General features: G+C 43.1%; 1 pseudogene; it reads left to right on the forward strand.

The window, feature by feature from the left end:
- Window positions 1-6867: 6867 nt before the first annotated feature.
- Window positions 6868-17666, forward strand: part of LOC105743206 — an 11667-nt pseudogene continuing 868 nt past the window's right edge.

A 17666-nucleotide genomic window follows, 5' to 3' on the forward strand; every position in this document is an offset into this window, starting at 1 on the left:
CATACTTACTTTCCCAAACAGCACTTGTGACCAACACATGTGCTTCTTGTCAACAAAGAAAGTTCATTAGAAACTCAGTACCTGGGGATGTTTTAGGGATAACCATGTAGGCAACTCTAGACCCCTAGAAGCGTAACAGATACTCAGCACAAACCATGTTGTTTTCACAGATTTAGCACAGCTCACCTCCCTTATCAGGAATGGCAAGAACCTTCCTGAAATCCCAATTCCAGATGTTAGTTATGCCAGCCTTAGCACATAGACCTAAGACAGCAGTCTCAGGACTGCTATCTTAACTCTTTCTGGCATATAACCCATCATAAGATGAAGCTTTTATTGCTTACCACAGTAAGAATGTTATAGAGGGCTACGTTAGGCAGTCAGACAGGGCTGGGATCTCCAGGGAGTTAATATAGAGAATGAGAATACATGACAGTTGTGGCTGGAGATGAATCCACCAAAAGCCAGGCTTCAAGATAAAGATGGAATGACTAGACCTATATACTTCCCTGAGGGACAGATGATATACTGTACTTAATATTACCTGGTCCAATAAAGTCTAGGTAGATATCAGTCATGCAGGTAGATGACTAACACCTCCTGATCTATCTCTTAAAAAAAAGGCCCTTGTAGAACACTGCATGTAGCCCAGCTGACAGCCCCAGGAATTGAGATGTGCTGAGCACTGCAGGAGCTTAGAACCTGGTTCAGGCCTACCTACATCCTGGGCGCAGCCTTGGAGCAGCGGGCTCCACTGAGCGGAGCCCAGATTCCCTGACCTGGGACTCATGAACTGTTTCAACTGCTAAACTTGTAGTAATTGTCCCTCAGCAGTAAATACCTAAAACAGAAGGCTAGAACACATGGAAAACAAAATAAAACAAAAAAGGTCCTTGTTCTTTCCTTGTATACTTGCTGCAGGACATGCTTTCTCACTGCATCAACATTTCCTAAGCAGCTGTGCTTGTGAACTTATTGATTGATCATAATTTTGTCTCACATTGTACCTACCTCATGATTTTGATTCCACCTTGTGAGTTTGCCCTATAAAACTTCCTTGTCCCCTCCTGTCTCTCTCAGGAGCTGTCTCTCCCTCAATAAAATTTACTACTCATAACCTCCATTTTTTCCTTAAAGTTTATTCTTTGATTTGGGAGAACATGAACTTGGTATATTGGACATTTAGCAGGTTGGGAGTTACATTTATTTCCTTGTATCATTTGGAGGCTCCCGTAAGATAATTGAAAGGAGATTCAAAACTCAAGATTGAATTCTCTTACTCCTTTGGCAGGTATTCTTAAGCATTGGAAATTGTTCATCCCTCACATATTGAGAAAGGGCTGTTTAATATTTTTCTGCACCTACACATGGCCTGCCTACCCCCTGGAGGCAAAATGGAATGCAGAGGAAAGTATTGATTATATTATTTCACAACTAGAATTGTACTGTGAGAGAGGGAAAATGGTCAGAATTACTTTATGTTGAGACTTTCTTTGGATTAAGAGTTAATCCTTACATGTGCTCAAAATGTAAATGTAAGCCACAGGAAAACCAGACACCTCTGGCCCCCTCAGGCATGATTAATGTATCTACTATCACTGAGCCCAAGGTCCCCCTTCCCTTGCCCTTTGAGTCCTGAGGACCAGGTTTCCAAAGCAACCTTAATGAAAGCCTCATCTACCATTATAGATACTGAGGCTCCCCCCACTTGCCCTTCAGATCCTAAGGGTAAGGCTTCTACATTTGAAGCCTCTGCTGAGCTACATCCATCTTTAGCTAATTTTGTTCAAGCTCCTCAAGGACAGTACCCCTTATGAGAAATAAATGGTCAATACAGGATTACCATGTCCATGTGTCCTTTTCTCTCAGTGATGTTGAACAGATCAAACAAGATATGGGAGAGTTTTCAGATGACCCTGGTAAGTACATTGAGGACTTTCAGGACTGGCTCAGATCTATGAATTGAACTGGAAAGATGTAAATCAAACATTGACCTCTAATGAGAGGCAAGCAACATTATAAGCTGCTGTTACATTTGGAGATGAACATCATATTGTTCATTTTAGATGGTCAGAAGACAGCCAGCCAGGGGAAGATCTGGTTCCTACTGGAACCCAAGCAGTTCCTACACAAGACCCTTACTGGCCTATCAACCAGATGGGAGATTGGAACCAAAGATATCATCAGACATGTATTCTTAAAGATATAAGGAGCACTAAAGCAAAGCCCTTTGTTTTAAATTGTCAACTATTCACTAGGAAAGAGACAAGAACCGCCTGCCTTTTTAGATCATTCACAAGTGGCATGGATGAAACATACAAGGACAAATTATGACTGAGAAAGCACAAGGTTAGAATTTGCTGGGACTGAGAGGTTTTTTTCAAGTATTGTGGAACACGGATTAGAATTGAGCTAAGATTGGTAGGAACAGCATGGCAGAGACCTTTGAGCCTCCAAGGGATTCCAAGGATTTTAAAGCTCAGGCTATTTTCAAATGCTTTTTTTTTGAACAGGTGATGGATCTTTCTCTAATAACATCCACATTTTTTTTTTTTTTGATACAGGGTCTCGCTGTGCAGCTTGGACTTGTGGTGATCCTTGTAGTGATCCTACTGTGTCAGCCTCCCCAGTGCTGGGATTACAGGTGTGCATCACCATGCTTGGTTTTGGTGGCTGGCACAGTGTGCCCAGGGTTCTGAGCCAGCACAGTATGCGATACTGAGGATCAAACTTGAGACCTTGTGCTTGCTGGACAGGTGCTTATGCTGCCAAGCTATCTTCCCAGCCCAACATCCAGGCTTTGCTCCACCTTCACAGCAACCCTCAAAGTGCTTGTCATTTTCATCTCTCAGGTGACTAATTCGAGACTCAGAGAAGCTGAGTAAGTTGCTTAAGTTCCCATAGCTAGTGAGAAGAGTTGGGATTTGACACAAGGTCTTTGAGCCTTCAGAACCCCTATACTGTACTAAAGTACAGTACAGCCTGTACTTCAGAGAGCTTTAATGTCATAGGTGCTGCCTTTCCTGGGTGATATTCAAAAGGGTGTGATTTGTCTCTGCCCTCAGATTGCCTTTTGTTTAAAAGAATCCACCTGATTGCTAACTACACTATTGCGCTGTGTGACAGTTACCACAATGTGAAAAGTTGTTTGTCCCACTTAACAAATGTTAGCATCTACCATACCAGGGACTGTGCCAGGGACAACCCTCATCTGGTGCAGCAATGAGTTCATGAAGTGCAAGACTGAGGAAATGCTTCAAAATATATGTATTTGAAGAAAATACACTTATAGTTTGTGCTGTTTGCATTAAGAAAAAGTTTTACACTTTTATAACTATAGAAGACAATTCCACTTTTGCTTTTCATTTTCATGACAGAAAATGAAAATACCCAAGTGCCAATAGAATCCCAGATTCTAGGTAAGTCCAGGAACTGGAGTGCAGGAACCAAGGTTCAGTGAGTTTTACGTTCTTTGTTATTTCCCCAGGACTCACATTTGTGTGGTTGCCTGCTTGTTTGTCTATATCCATAATAACTGGTAAAAATACAAAACCCTAATGAAGCAAAAAGGAGACCATGATGAGCTTCTGAGGAGGAGACCAGGGAGCTGGGCAAACTGCACACCACCTGTGCCAGCCTAGCGTGAGAGCAGGGTGTGTGAGGAGCTGCTTAGAGAAATGGGAAGGAGGCCAGATCCCTCGGCCCCGGGCAGGGCAAGAAAAGAGATTCCCCATCACTGGGCGGCAGAGAGGCCTTGAGTCCTGTATTGGTCTGCTGGGGTTGTCAAAACAAATGACCATAATCGGGGTGGTTAGAGTGACAGAATTATTTTCAGTCAGGGTGTTGGCAGTGTCAGACTCACTCTGAATGCTCTGGGGCAGAATTTGTCCTTGCCTACTTCCAGCTCCTGGTGGCTACCAGCAACCTTTGATCTTTGCACTCTCTCCTCCAGGTTTACATGGTCTTCCTCCACCTCTGTGTATCTTCTCTTTTTCTCTCAAGCCATGTTTTTAGGGTCCACTCCAGTCCAGTATGACCTCATGTCATCTCTAAAAGCCCTTTGTCCAAACAGGGTTCCATGCTGACGTTTCCACTGGCCATAATGACCTTGAGAAAGGACTGGGGATGTGTTCAGCCCATCAGAAACCAGTTCAGACAGAATGGTCTTGCCTCAGTGAGTCTAGGAGCATAGCTTTCCCAACTGGAATCTGTGGCAAGCACAGAAAGAACTACTGAGGAAACCAAGCGGTCAATATAAAGAGAGAAAAAGAAAGTACTCTAGGAGAAAGAGTTGAGAAGGCCACAATTCCAAATTTCTGACAAAGCTCTGTTTTGGAATGTTGCAACAAAACTCTGCCTCAGAGACACTACATGCAGAATGTGTCCCATTAGTTCTTCAGGGTGCCTGTCATACACTCTGAGCTTTTTTTTTTTTTTTTTAATGTATTTGGTACAGGGGCTCACTGTGCAGCTTGGATTCATAGTGGTCCTCCTGTTTTCAGCCTCCCCAGTGCTGGGACCATAGGCGTGTACTACCATGCCCAGTCTCAGTCACAGGCTCAGCATGCCCAGGGGTGGGGCCAATGTGCCATGTGGTGCTGGTGATTGAACCCTGGTTCCTGCACTTGCCTAAGCAGGTGCTTAGTCCACTGAGCTATCTCTCTGGCCCACACTCTTTGAGTTTCATCAGCATAGTCCCTTCCTCAGGGTATGTCACAGGCCCACTCCATGGTATCCAAACTTACACCCATTGCCACGCGGAAGACTCAGCTACACTGAGCTCACTAGTGCCACTTCCCTCTCCAGGCTGCTTCTCTGCTAGGCCTTCTCACAGGCTGGCCTCAGAATAAAGGAAAATGTGAGATGTTCAAGGGAGCCCTAGAAACTGGAAACTTACTCTCAGCTCTGAGGAAGCCCTGCGGAGTCAGTGCACCAGAGTTTCTTGACTTTTGCACTCTGGTGCATAATAAAATAAATAATTTCATGTACCCATACTATTTTTAACTTCTTATCTCAGAGATGGAATTGTTGGGCAATTAATTAGGTGCCAAAAAAACCCATCAGGAGTACAGTCACAAGCATACCTGTTTCATAAGAAATTTTGAAACAGTATACTAAGCAATGACACATCGTTGTCAGTGTGTACCGAACTTTCCTAAGGACTTAGTCCATCCCCCTACTCTATCCTATTGATTCTGAATTTGTCCATATTATTCAGGCTTACCAAGCCCCATGACCTCTGAACACTGCTTTCTGCAATGACTATAAGCCAGACATGGCAGTACTCTGTTCATCTCGGCGCTTATATACATGCATATACCTGGACTACATCAGGCAAGGTTCTTGTCTCAGTTACTTTTCTCTCGTTGCTGGGACAGAATACCCGACACCCAAAATTAAGGAAAGAAAGGTTTATTTAGCTCATAGTGGAGGTTTCAGCCTATATTTTTCTGGCTCCAAGGAAGAGTAGCACATGGCAGAGGGCAGCCCTTCCTGGAGGTGGCAAACAGCAAAAAAGCAAAGGGATTGGCAACAGCTGCAGCTTCTAGCCAGCCTCTCTCTTCTGCTTATATTATAAGCAGGCTACCCCAGGGTGGGGTGTAGAACTCACACAGTGTCCATGCCCTACTCTTGCACAAGATAAGAATGTTTACAAAGTAAGAACCCCCACTTCCTGCTGAATCACTTAATTAAACTTCCAAACTTTCAAGTTGACACAATGTATCAACCAGTATACTTTTCCAATGTGATCGAGCAATAAGATACACAGGATTTATTTTAAGGGCTTGGCTCACATGACCATGGTGGCTGAAGGCCAAGTCTATAGGCTAGAGACTCAGGCAGGAGTTCATACTCAGTCTGCAGGCAAATATTCTGTCCTGTGAAGCCTCTCCTGTGAAATTCTTTCTCTCTGCCCAGTGATTGGGTGAGGCCCACCATATTGTAGAGTGTAATCTCCTTTATGTAATGTAAACATTAACATTATTTTCATAGCAATACATGGGTTACTTTTTGATCAAATAACTGGATATTGTAGCCTGATAAATTGATGCATAAAACTGACCATCCCCTGGATCCCTTTTCTTGTCCACTTTCTGTCCAGAGCACATCCATCACTCCAAGAGGTGGACCAACCTTCCTCATCCGGGTCTCAGCATCTCAGGAGAAGACCTATGAGTCTTTCTCTCTCAACCAGATATATTCTCCTTCTGGCTACAAATGAGCTCTCTACTTGTACCACAGGATAACATGACACAATTTGTGGTCACTCATCTACCTGTCTATATTACCAGCAAGATCATAAGAGCCCTAGATTACACTTAGTTCACCATTACAGCCGGTTGGGCAGCACAGGATTTGTCAGATAAACACTTACCATTGATGATCAGTATTTACTTACCCAATAATGCTTCTTGTTCAGCTCCTGTTTTATCATGGAATGAGTAGGACTAGAGATGATAAACCCTGTAAACACTGCACACACTGGTGAAGCCAGCTTACAGCTCAAACTCCTGCCTTTAAGTTTAGGGTCATCTCCTCTTGGCTACTCCTCTTTGTTCAGGAAGGCAAAGAACCTCCAGATTAGGTGAGGTTTATTTGTGTGTGTGTGTGTGTGTGTGTGTGTGTGTGTGTGTGTGGCACTTTTGCAGTAAAAAGAGAGAACACACACAGAAGTTCTTGGGTGTCTTAGAGTTTTGTACCTTTTAAAGTGTGCTGACACAAGAAAAGCAGATCAAAGTGGTGGGACTCTCAATGCAGCCCCTGCGGGTAAGAGAAGCTCTCGAGGCCGACTCTTCCAGACTCAGGTTGGTGCTGGCCCTTGCTTGCCTTGTCCCCAGATCCGAGGTCCCCACGGACATCAGCGCTATGGAGAAGACCGAGCTGATCCGGAAGGCTGAGCTGGGCAAGCAGGCCAAGCACGCCGATGACATGGCCACCTGCATGAAGGCGGTGACCTAGCAGGGTGCCGAGCTGTCCAATGAAGAGTGCAGCCTGCTCTTGGTGGCCTGCAAAAACACAGTTAGGGGTTTCCAGTCCACCTGGAGAGTCATTTCAAGCATCAAAGAGAAAACTGACAACTCTGACAAGAAGTTGCTGCTGATTATGGACTATCAGGAGAAAGCAGAGTTGGAGGTGCGGTCCATCCGCACTATGGTCCTGGAATTGTTGGACAAGTATTTAGTCACCAAAGCAACTAATCCAGAGAGTAAAGTCTTCTACCTGAAAATGATGGGAGATTACTTCTGATACCTTGCTGAAGTTTCCTGTGGTGATGGTCAGAAACGAATGATAGATAATTCCCAAGGAGCTTACCAAGAGGCATTTGGTATAAGCAAGAAAGAGCTGCAGCCACACACCCAGCCCACCTGGAGCTGGCTCTTAACTTTTCTGTGTTTTGCTATGAGACCCTTAATAACCCTGAGCTTGCCTGCACACTGGCTAAAATGGCTTCTGACAAGGCCATTGCAGAGCTTGGTACGCTGCATAAAGACTCCTACAGGGCCAGGAGACAGCTTCGTGATCTAAGCCCCTGCCTGGCAAGCGCAAGGACTCGGGCTCGATCCCTGGTATCCCATGCTGTGCCAGCACCCTGGGCATGGTGGCACACACCTCACTACAGAGGCAGAGACAGGAGGACCACTGTGAGTCCAACCTGTGTAGTGAGATACTGTACGAAATAAATAAATGTTTTTCAAAAATGTAAAGACTCCTACAATGACAGCACTCTCACCGTGCGGTTGCTGTGAGACAACCTAACATTGTGGACATCAGATAGCACAGGAGAAGGGGTGGAAATCTACGTACACGCAGGGCGTCATCCTTCCTCCCGACAAGAAACCTTTTTACACAGTTCCATTCCTTTCTCCACTTGGGTTTCCCATAGAAGAGAACCAGTTCGTGTGTGTGGAGGCAGCTGTTCTGAGTCTTATGCCGCAGCTTTGGGAAAACTCCATTCCTTGGTGTGTGTTTGTCTTGGCCTTCCCGAAGCTAAGTAACTGCCTTAGAGAAAGTATTAATGGCTTCATTTGACATAGACATAAGTAACTTCCAACACTTATCTAGAGGACTAAAAATGTATCTGGTATTTAAGTGATCTGAGCCAGTGCTGCACTGACTGTGTTTTGTATTACTGTGGAGACAGGATGAGAACGTCGTTAATTAAAATGTGAAGAGTGTTCTATGTAACTTCTTAATTTCTACATTCCCTCCCTTTCTCTTTGGGGTCTCCTTTCACCAAGCAACATTTTCATCCTCCTGCTGTGTTCGTTTTTGGCAGGAATCCAGAAGGATAGGTTGAAAGGAAAGTACTTGGTGTCTCTGGGCCAGGGGTCACAAATTGAAAAGCCTCCTGAATTGAGCTTGATGGGGGTCCTATCTGTCTGTGACAACAGAAGTTTTCTTATTTGCCTTCATTTGCTGCTGTTTAAGTTGACAACTTCCCAATAAAAATTCACTGACACCTCCAAAAAAAAAAAAAAAGAAAAGAAAAGAAAAAAGAAAAAAAAAAAGGAAATTATACTCACACCAGCAAGGCATGGTGGCCCACATCTGTAAATGAAGCTGTCTGGGAGCCTAAAGCAGAGGAATCACAAGCTCAAGCCCAGCTCTGGCAGCTTAGGGACTTAGCAAGTCCCTGTCTCAAGATAAAAACTAAAAAGCCTTGAGGATGTGACTCAGTGCAAAGGCCCTCTGTTCAATCCCTGGTACAAAATCACAGAAACTATGTCCATAACGATAAGTGTGACAGAAGGCCCAGCTAGCAGAAACTGGTGGCCTGCTGCCCCAAGGGAACCTGACCGGCCTGGGTTCTCACCTTGTCTTCCCTCTCCCGCCACCCCGTTGCTCCAGCTCTGCATGGCTCTTGAGCTTGGGGATGCTGCTTATTTGTGACAGGGACTTGCTCACACCTTGTGTTTTCAAGTTTTCAGCACCCCTTCCTGATCCCCCAACAGATTCTTTCCTCAGATTTTTCTATATCCATTTTCTTTCTTTCTTTTTTTTAAGAGGAAGGTTATTTAATATTGCTCTACCATCACCCTGAAAGGCATAATAATTTTAGTTATACATCTGAACTGATTGGAGTTACAGAATCTATCCGGTTTCTTAACCAAGGTAGTCTAGTTGGCTTCGTCCATCACTACCTTTGCTGTTTGGGTGGAACTTTTCATGCTGGGAATTTCTTAAGTTACCCCATGAAATGACTACATGTTATTCATGGTTTGGTCTTTTGAGACAGGGTCTCACTATGTAATTTATTTTTAATTAAAAAAAATCTTATTTACTTATGTGGTACAGAGTGTCACTATGCAGCTTGGACTCAGAGATGCTCCTGTCTCAGCTTCCCCAGCACTGGGATTATAGGCATGTGCCTCTATGCCTAGTCTTGGTGGCTGGCACGGCACGCCTGGGGTTCTGGGGTCAGCAAAGCATGCATTACCAGGGATCAAACCCAGGTCTTGCACTTGCTAGGGAAGCACTTAGACCACCACACTATCTCCCCCTATGTAATTTATTTAGGCTGGTCCCAAACTTTGGGCAATTCTCCTGCCTCAGCTTCCTCAGTCCTGGGAGTATAGGTGTGTGCCACTACATCTAGCTATCAACCAGCTATTTTTAAAAGCAATTGGCTATGATGGGGGCAGCAGGCAGGGAAATTATAGAAAAGAGAACACACCCTCCACAGAGATTATGGGGAGAATGAGGCAAGTAACATCACTGATCTGTCCAGTATGGCATAAAAATATGACTATAGTTCCTGGATAATTACCTGTTTAGTCTATTTTCTCTTGCTCTAACAGAATATCACAAACTAAGACAGAGGCTCGCTTAGCCTGTGCGCTGGAGGCTGCAGTGTCCAGGAGCATGTGCTAACATCTGGTGAAGGCTCCTTGGTGCATTAGAACCTGGCAGAGGACATCACACAGCGGCACAGAGCAAGTGTGACAGCCCAGGTCTCCTTCCTGTTCTTATAAAGCCACTAGTGCCCTCATGGCAGGCCCCACCTGGGAACTTCATTTAGTCCTAATTACCTCCTGGAAGCCCCTCCTCCGAGCAGTAGAAGCATATGAAGTTTGGTACTGTATTATGTTTCTAGCTCATGAACTCTTGGAAGGGTATATTCACATCATAGCATAATCCAAAATATTTTATAGCAAGATATAGTAGTAGGTAAAAAAGGCTCAAATGTCCTAATTTCTAGCCTAGGGTAGTACTGACTTTCCTTTTAATGTTAAGGAGCTGAGTGTTAACCATGCTGGAAATGGTATGAAGAAAACAGAAAAGCTAGAAAGTGATAAATACAATACCCCTGAGATTATAGCATAATTTGACTTGGACAATGACAAGTGACTATAAATGAAGCTAGATTTATAAAGTGATTTCTACACAGACAACTGAGTTTCCCTTTTCTTTTCCTTCTTTTTAAAAAGATTTTAATGTAATCTGGTAGAGTAGAAGAAAATAACTCAGTGTTCTGAAAATAAATTTCCCTGAGGAGGCCATTAAAACAGCCCTTTTGTTTCCTGTCATACTGTGAATCAGTTACAAGGACAAACTCTATTTGTTTGGGTACATTAATTTTGCTCAATGGCCTTTCTATAAAATGAGCATCAAATTGATGGGACTGGACCTCAGTAAAGAAGAAGTTCCAATTTTCTTTGGATGGATTGTTCTGGACGTGCAGTGGAAAATTATTATTAATAGCGATTCGTGTTTACTATCGAGTGAGCATGAGAGAAAGATGGAGTTTAGAAATGCAGCTGTATCCAGCTAAGCGCGGAGCATGAGGGGACAAATTAGGCAGCGATGATCTGCTTTTAGATGCCTGCTTGGGCAGACCATTTAGGGCATCCTTAGCATTTGGGACCGGAGGTTTCTCTCAGCCTCTGTCTTGATTCAGAGACACCAAGGGAAGCAAGGCGGGTTGGAAGGAGATGGAGTCACTGAGTTATCTTGTGCAGGAGTCATGTGGTGTTGATGCGTTGGATGTGTGCCCGTGTTTATTCCGCTCTTTCCCCCCACAGTGAAGGACTGAATAGACACACCCTCTGTCCTCATGGAGTTTACATTCTGTGATGAAATCTGGCTCCTACACCTTCCTGATTGGGACACCACCTTTAAGATAAACCCAAACCAGAGAGAAACCTGCTAGATTTCCCTTTGCAGGCTAAGGGCTTGAGAGCAAAGCATAGTGCGATAGGTACAAAGGAGGAAAAGGAGGTAAAATAATTGCATTTTCCTGGGGCTGAATCTGAACTCAGTGAGCCCTGTGAATAGTGGAGTGGAGCATTGCTACAGCCCTCATTCATCACGAATGTATCTGACTATGTTGTTTGCATTCTATGTGTTGAACTCATTCCTGCACCCATTGCTTTCTCTTCTGTGGAAGTAAAGGAAGACCCACATAACAAGACCAGTCAGACTGTTCACTCAAAGCCACTACAGCAAGGAGGGCAGCCACTGTCACTGACATTTGGCAGGGTCATAAGGTCAGGTGGAAGAGAGGGAAGGCTTCAGGTGAGCCTTAAATGGAGCTGTTGGCCTGAGGAAGCTGGAGGTGGCAAACTAGAAGCCAGGCCCTCTTTGTGAGTGGCTTAGGAATGTGACTGGCTTTCCGTGGTGGGTGCTGAGGTTGAAGCCTGGCCAAAAATGAGGAAAGCTGTCAGTTATTAATCAAGGCCCAGCCTTTTGCTAAAGTACTATGGTTTGCTTTCCTTGGTTGTTTCCTAGAGATAATGAACTGGTTACTATACTTGGGGCCAGAGTTCCATGCTTATATGGAACTCCTTATCTCCTTGTACATTTCTGGCCATTATCTCTCTGTACATTTAGTCTTTGGACTTATTTTATTAGATTGCTTCATCTAATTTTAACTTTTCAGTCATCCACCATGAATTGAACTCACATCCTCAAGCTTGCCAGGCAGGAACTGTATCATGGAGCTATAACCCCAGTCCCAAGGGGAATATTTCTTATTCAGCACTTAATCTCCAAAACTTACATGTTATGTTATAATCATTATTATACTCATAGTCATTACTGATTGAACATTTTATCTTGACTTACATAAAAGTGCCTTTTTTGTATGTCAAAAATGATCCAACAGGGCTGGTGAGATGGCTCAGTGGTCTAAAGCACCTACTTAGAACAAGCTTAGCAAAGCACAGGGACTGTGGTTCAATCCCCCAGCACCACATGCCACCCAGCCCAGCCCCCTGATGGGCTGAGCTGGCCACACACACACATAAATAAATAAATAATTTTTTTAAAAAATGATCCAACAGTGGGCAATTTCCTAGGGCTAAACCTTGCAGACGGGCAGATAGGAGGCAGGATGGAAGGGTGAATTTTAACTCCTTTAACTATGGTCAGTTTCTGCATAACTGATGACTTAAGCATCAATGTTCTGAGAAAATGTGTTACAGCTTCACTATAACAAGGGACACAATCCTGACTTCCCCTAATTCAGTTATTCTGCCTCTTTCTTTATGGCCACTATTTAGCCACTTACCAAATGGTTGTGCCGATCTTTTTCATCTGTAAGTGCATCCAACTTTTTTTTTATAAAACTGCAATCTCCTTGTCATGAGAAGATGAATCATTTTCATTTTTCAATTATTTGAGCTTTAGTTTAGGGCTTTGGTTAATGGCTTTGCAAGACATTGATTAGAGAAGTCTTTTTCTTTCCTGATTAAATGCATATATGATATCTTCTCTGTAGCTATCTTTTATTTGTGTCTAGTAATTGTGGATCTAAATATATGACTACGGTGATCTGTCACATACTATAATGTGTGAATTTTTCAGGAAGCAAATAGTGTTCTTTTTAAAGAAAATCATTTCAGAAGATTGTCATTAGTAAGACTAAGGATTTTGGAACTAAATCTTGGTAAAATAAATTGTTTTCAATAAAACACTATAATCACAAATTGCTCTTGCCAACTACAGTTCAATATTCCTCCTATGATAATATTTGCATATTTTATCTAGATTGAGTTGCCACATAAATTATCTTTAAGGCAACTGCCCATGTGTATTGGTCTTTAAAAATTAAAACTTTTAGTATAAAATAGTGATTAGGAGTACAGAGTCGGACCTCCCAGGTCCTTTTGTTTGGTCTTGGATGTGTTGTCTTCCCTATTGGAGCCTCAGTAACTTGCTCTGTAAAATGGGGATGATATTTCCTTGTGGAAGATAGTCCTTCATTGTCACATTCAACATGCAGAAACCTGTGTCTGGGCCCTCCTCTAGGCACTGCTATTGGGTGAGACAACTCCACACCCTGAACATTCCTGTTGCTTTGAGGCTCTGAGGTGGCAGTGGGACAAGTGGCAGGCCAGCTTTGTTGAATCTTCTATTGTCATCATCTGATTGGTGAGTGAAAATATGGGCCACTTCCTGATACTTGCCTGTTGTACTTGGATAGAGAAGTATCTGGGTTCAAGCATGGAGTAATTTAATTTTAGAAAACTCTAAATTCTTCCCTCTCAAATATCATCCAATATAAATATATTCATGTGTTTTAGGGATGGAGATATGTTTTGCAAAATGCGTGGTTAGGCAAGAGTGATTGTATGAACACCTTAATGTATGTTTATACAACCCTAGATAGTATGACAAATACATAAACTAGTAAGCTAGCTGTCAATGACCATAACTGAGAGTCATATACCTCACATGACTTACATGACTGCCACTATAGTAGGTTTTTTACATGAGCGTTGGTATACAATGAGTCATGTATCCCAAATGACGTTATAATGACTACGATGTCACTAGGTCACAGGAACTTCTCAGCTGCATTATGATCTGATGGGCCCTCCATCATACAGGCGGTCTCATTGACCAGAAAGCCATTATGTGGTACGTGACTGGAATAGTTTCCGCCCCAATTACTGTCCAGAACTACATCTGCTCACAGTTTATTTACATTACTTTAATTAAATTAGGTAATCAAAGACATTATTTTATAAGCACCCTTATACTTAACTGTAAGTATGTAATTGGCCATTGAAAAAAAATTTTTTTTAAAACTCAGGTTGGCTTAAAGAAAGCAATGGGAAAAACAATGCATTTCTTGGTTAGAGGGTTAAAATTTCCCCAAGAAATCTTGAAATTCTTCCTCGCAGCTGGGGGACAGTTCATCTATAGCATTTCTAGGACCTTAATTCTACATCCTACCTAGGAAAAGCATTTACAAAACACCATGATTGCCTCTAATCCCAGCACTCATGAGGCTAAGGTAGAAAGATAGTCATAAGTTTGAGGCCAGCTTGGGCTACATAGAGTTCAAGTCCAGCTTGAACTACACAGTGAGAACCTGTTTCAAAAAACAAACAAACAAAAAAACAAGACAAATAAAGCTAAAAATCACCATGCCTGTGCCTCATCTTAAGCAACTTCAGTGTATCACTTTGAAATAGAGCATTCGGGTATTCCCAGGTGATTCTGCAGGGCTGCAAAGCAAAGGCCCCCAAATCCTCCTGTAACCCAGAGCCTGTAGTTCTGCCAAGTAAGCATTAGTGTTGCTTGGGGTGGGCGGAGGCGCCCTACCCAGCTGCCTTCCCACTTGCTGGGAGGTGGTAGCCCCATCCCGACTGAGAGCCTGGCAGGTGGAGAGAGGGCCCGCCTCTGTCACTGAGAAATGGCATTGCCTGCATTTAATGTGTTTTACAGTTGTAATAAAACTCCTTTTACAATTGAGGCCTTTGCAGATTACAGAGTGCTTTCAAGTACACCATCTCCTTGAAATAAGTTTACTCTCTAAACTCAGATACAGAGAAATATATGCTCATCACAAGAATCTTAGAAGCATAGAAAAGCTTGGAGAGACATAGGAAAACTCCCAAATCCTATCAGCCAAAGACAGCCATTGTTAATATTTTCTTTTTCATTATTTAGAGAATACATTATTAGTTCCTGTAATAGAACCCATGTAAAAAGACCTTACACTATTTAATATAGTACGTTATGCCTGTACAAGTGGAAAATTAAGCTTAATGTTTCCAAGCTGATGTTGTTAATTTCTGTACATTTGCAGATACTTCACATATTTCTTCCCAGTTACTTTTAATGAATTTGTTATAATTTTTTCATAAAATTTTGTATGTTCCTTAGGAGTTAAAAGCAAAAAAAAAAAAAAGAAAGAAAGAAAGAAAGAAAGTTTCTCCTGCCCTCCAACCTTTCACCTATTTCAACCTGTCCTCCCTCACACTAAATGACATTTTGGAGAGACAGACGTGGTCAATGGCCTTTATGTACAAGCCCTGTGAGGCTTTCCTTTTCTATCTGCAAGGGTTTAAGAAATTTTACTTTTCATGCATGTATTTTTTTTTCCTTTTAGGTAATGGGGATCAAACGCATGATCTTGCACTTCCCAGGTAGGCACTGTGACCCTGAGATATATATCCAGCCCCAACATGGGTACTCATGGAATCTATGCAATTTCTGTTGAGTTTTCACTCTTTCCTCCATCCTCAATGTTATGTAATCTTTCTTGGGCATAATTCTAATAGCTGCATGCTATCATATCAAGTACATGCATTACAAATTGCTTAATTATATGCTGTCAAATACATAGAGTGTTTCCAGTTTTTTGCAGTTATAAATTCTGCAATGACTAATTTGCACACGCAGCCCTTTCTGTTCTGCTTGGTCAGTTTCTTTAGAGAAATCCACACTCTAGGAGAGCATTTGTGGGCCACGCTGATGGTTCTTGGGCTATGCAGTTACCTTCATGTTTTATAGTAACAGAAAGGAGCATGGGTTTCAGGGTTACACTTATATTTTAAATATATTGCTGCTGGTTAGCTGTATGACTGGACAGTCACTTACACTGTTTGACTCCGGATTTTGCATTTCTGGTATTGTGCTACTAAAGCCTACTTCGTGGTGTTCATAATGACTGTTACTTTGTAAAGCACTATAAAGTTTATCCCTTCCCTGAACAATCACTGAGGAAAAGGTGTGTCTTGTATTTCCTTTAAAACAACATTTTTTAATCTATAAAAAAGTTGAGGTTTGACTAACATATCTATTGTGTTTTTTGCTTTCTTGTCACTGAGAGCAAATGTCTGACCCCCTCGACTTAAAGGATGAGAGGTTTAGTGTGGCTCACAGCGTATAGAGGTTCCAGGCCATAGCTGGCTGGCTCCACGGAAGAGGGAAGAGGAGGCAGGTACTCAGGGCACAATGGTGGGGGATGTGGACAGCAGGAAATGGGAGCAGGAGGAGAGAGACCTTCCAGCTCTGTCCCTGGGACCACGGCCTCTGGCCAGGCTCTCCCTCCCAGCATCGGATTTAGGTAGAGACCCATCATTGAGCATCCATGCATAATCCAGCCTCCTCCCTAAAGACCCCTGCAAGCACATGAGCCTTTGGGGGCACATGTAGGCACAAACCACAGCGACTATCTCTGTCATGTATTTTAAGTGTCCAGTTTGCTGATGTTTGTTACATCTACATACACCACAGCACCAAATTCCAATCTAGAGTTAGAACATTATCCAGAAGACTTCCCTCTGTCCCTTCCCACTAGGTAACCCTTGCTTCCCCAGAGAAGACAGCCAACTTCTGTCACCACCAATTCATTTTTTTCTCTTTTAAACTTTGTTTAAAGGAAGTAAAGTCAATGTGTTCTTGTAATTATGATGTCCTTTTCTTGATGCTTACATGTGCAGTGTTTAATCTATGTTGTATTAATAGTCTGTCCTATTATAATGAGTCACATTGCAGTGTATGAATGCTCCTGCACTGATGTATCCACCTTCTTGTGGGTGAGCTTTTGAGTTGTTCCTACCTTTCAGTTGTCACAGATTCTTCTGTACCTATCCCAAGTGGACAAAGAGCCCTCATTTCTCTTTCATCAGTGTCTAGGAATGAAATCGCTGGGTGACAACCTGCAGGGGGTGGAGGGGGGTGTGATGTTTAGCTCTTTTGGATGTCTTTTACCTTTCAGGAAGACAGGTTTTGGAGTGACAGTCACTGCTGTGCTTGCCCCCTAAAGGTTCAGTGCTACAAGGGTGGTAACAGGGTGGCAGTGTTGAGAGGTAGTGGGGCCTGGTGACAGGTAAGGAGGTCCCTGGGGACATCACCCTTGCAAGAGATTAAGATAGTTTTCTCAGGACTCTGGTGGGCTTCTGAGAGAATGAGCTGTTAAAAGAATGAGCCTGGCCCAAGCTTCTATAGCTTCCTGTGTCACTGGGTGGGTGCTGCCTGCCACCCACCCGCGTTGTGATGCAGCCAAGGGCAGCTCTCCGAGGGCGAGTGTTTGGGCTGCCAATCTTAGGTGTTCAGCCTCTAGACTGTGAGCAGAATCAACTTTTACCCGACCTCAGGTACTTATGGCAGCAGAAAGCAGGCTTATACAGTTATTTACACAGAAATTCAATAAATATTACGTGCATCAGACACTGTCCTTTGTCCTGATTTCGGAGGCTCCAGGGTTAGTTCATTGAGGGGATCAAAGATGTCATTAAGGAACAGCTTTCCTTTTCACCACGTTCAAGTGTTTTTATGTGCTGAAGTTTCTCCTGGGCTTGTGCCTTCGTGGTGGATGCTGCAGTCCGGGGGTCATAGCCTTGTAAGGTCTCTTCCAAAAGCAAGAGAAAGAGTGAACAGCTGCTTCGTGTGTGTGTGTGTGTGTGTGTGTGTGTGTGTGTGTGTGT

This window comes from Octodon degus, unplaced genomic scaffold (assembly GCF_000260255.1).
Source record: "Octodon degus isolate 3935 unplaced genomic scaffold, OctDeg1.0 scaffold00006, whole genome shotgun sequence".
In the NCBI taxonomy this organism is placed as follows: domain Eukaryota; kingdom Metazoa; phylum Chordata; class Mammalia; order Rodentia; family Octodontidae; genus Octodon; species Octodon degus.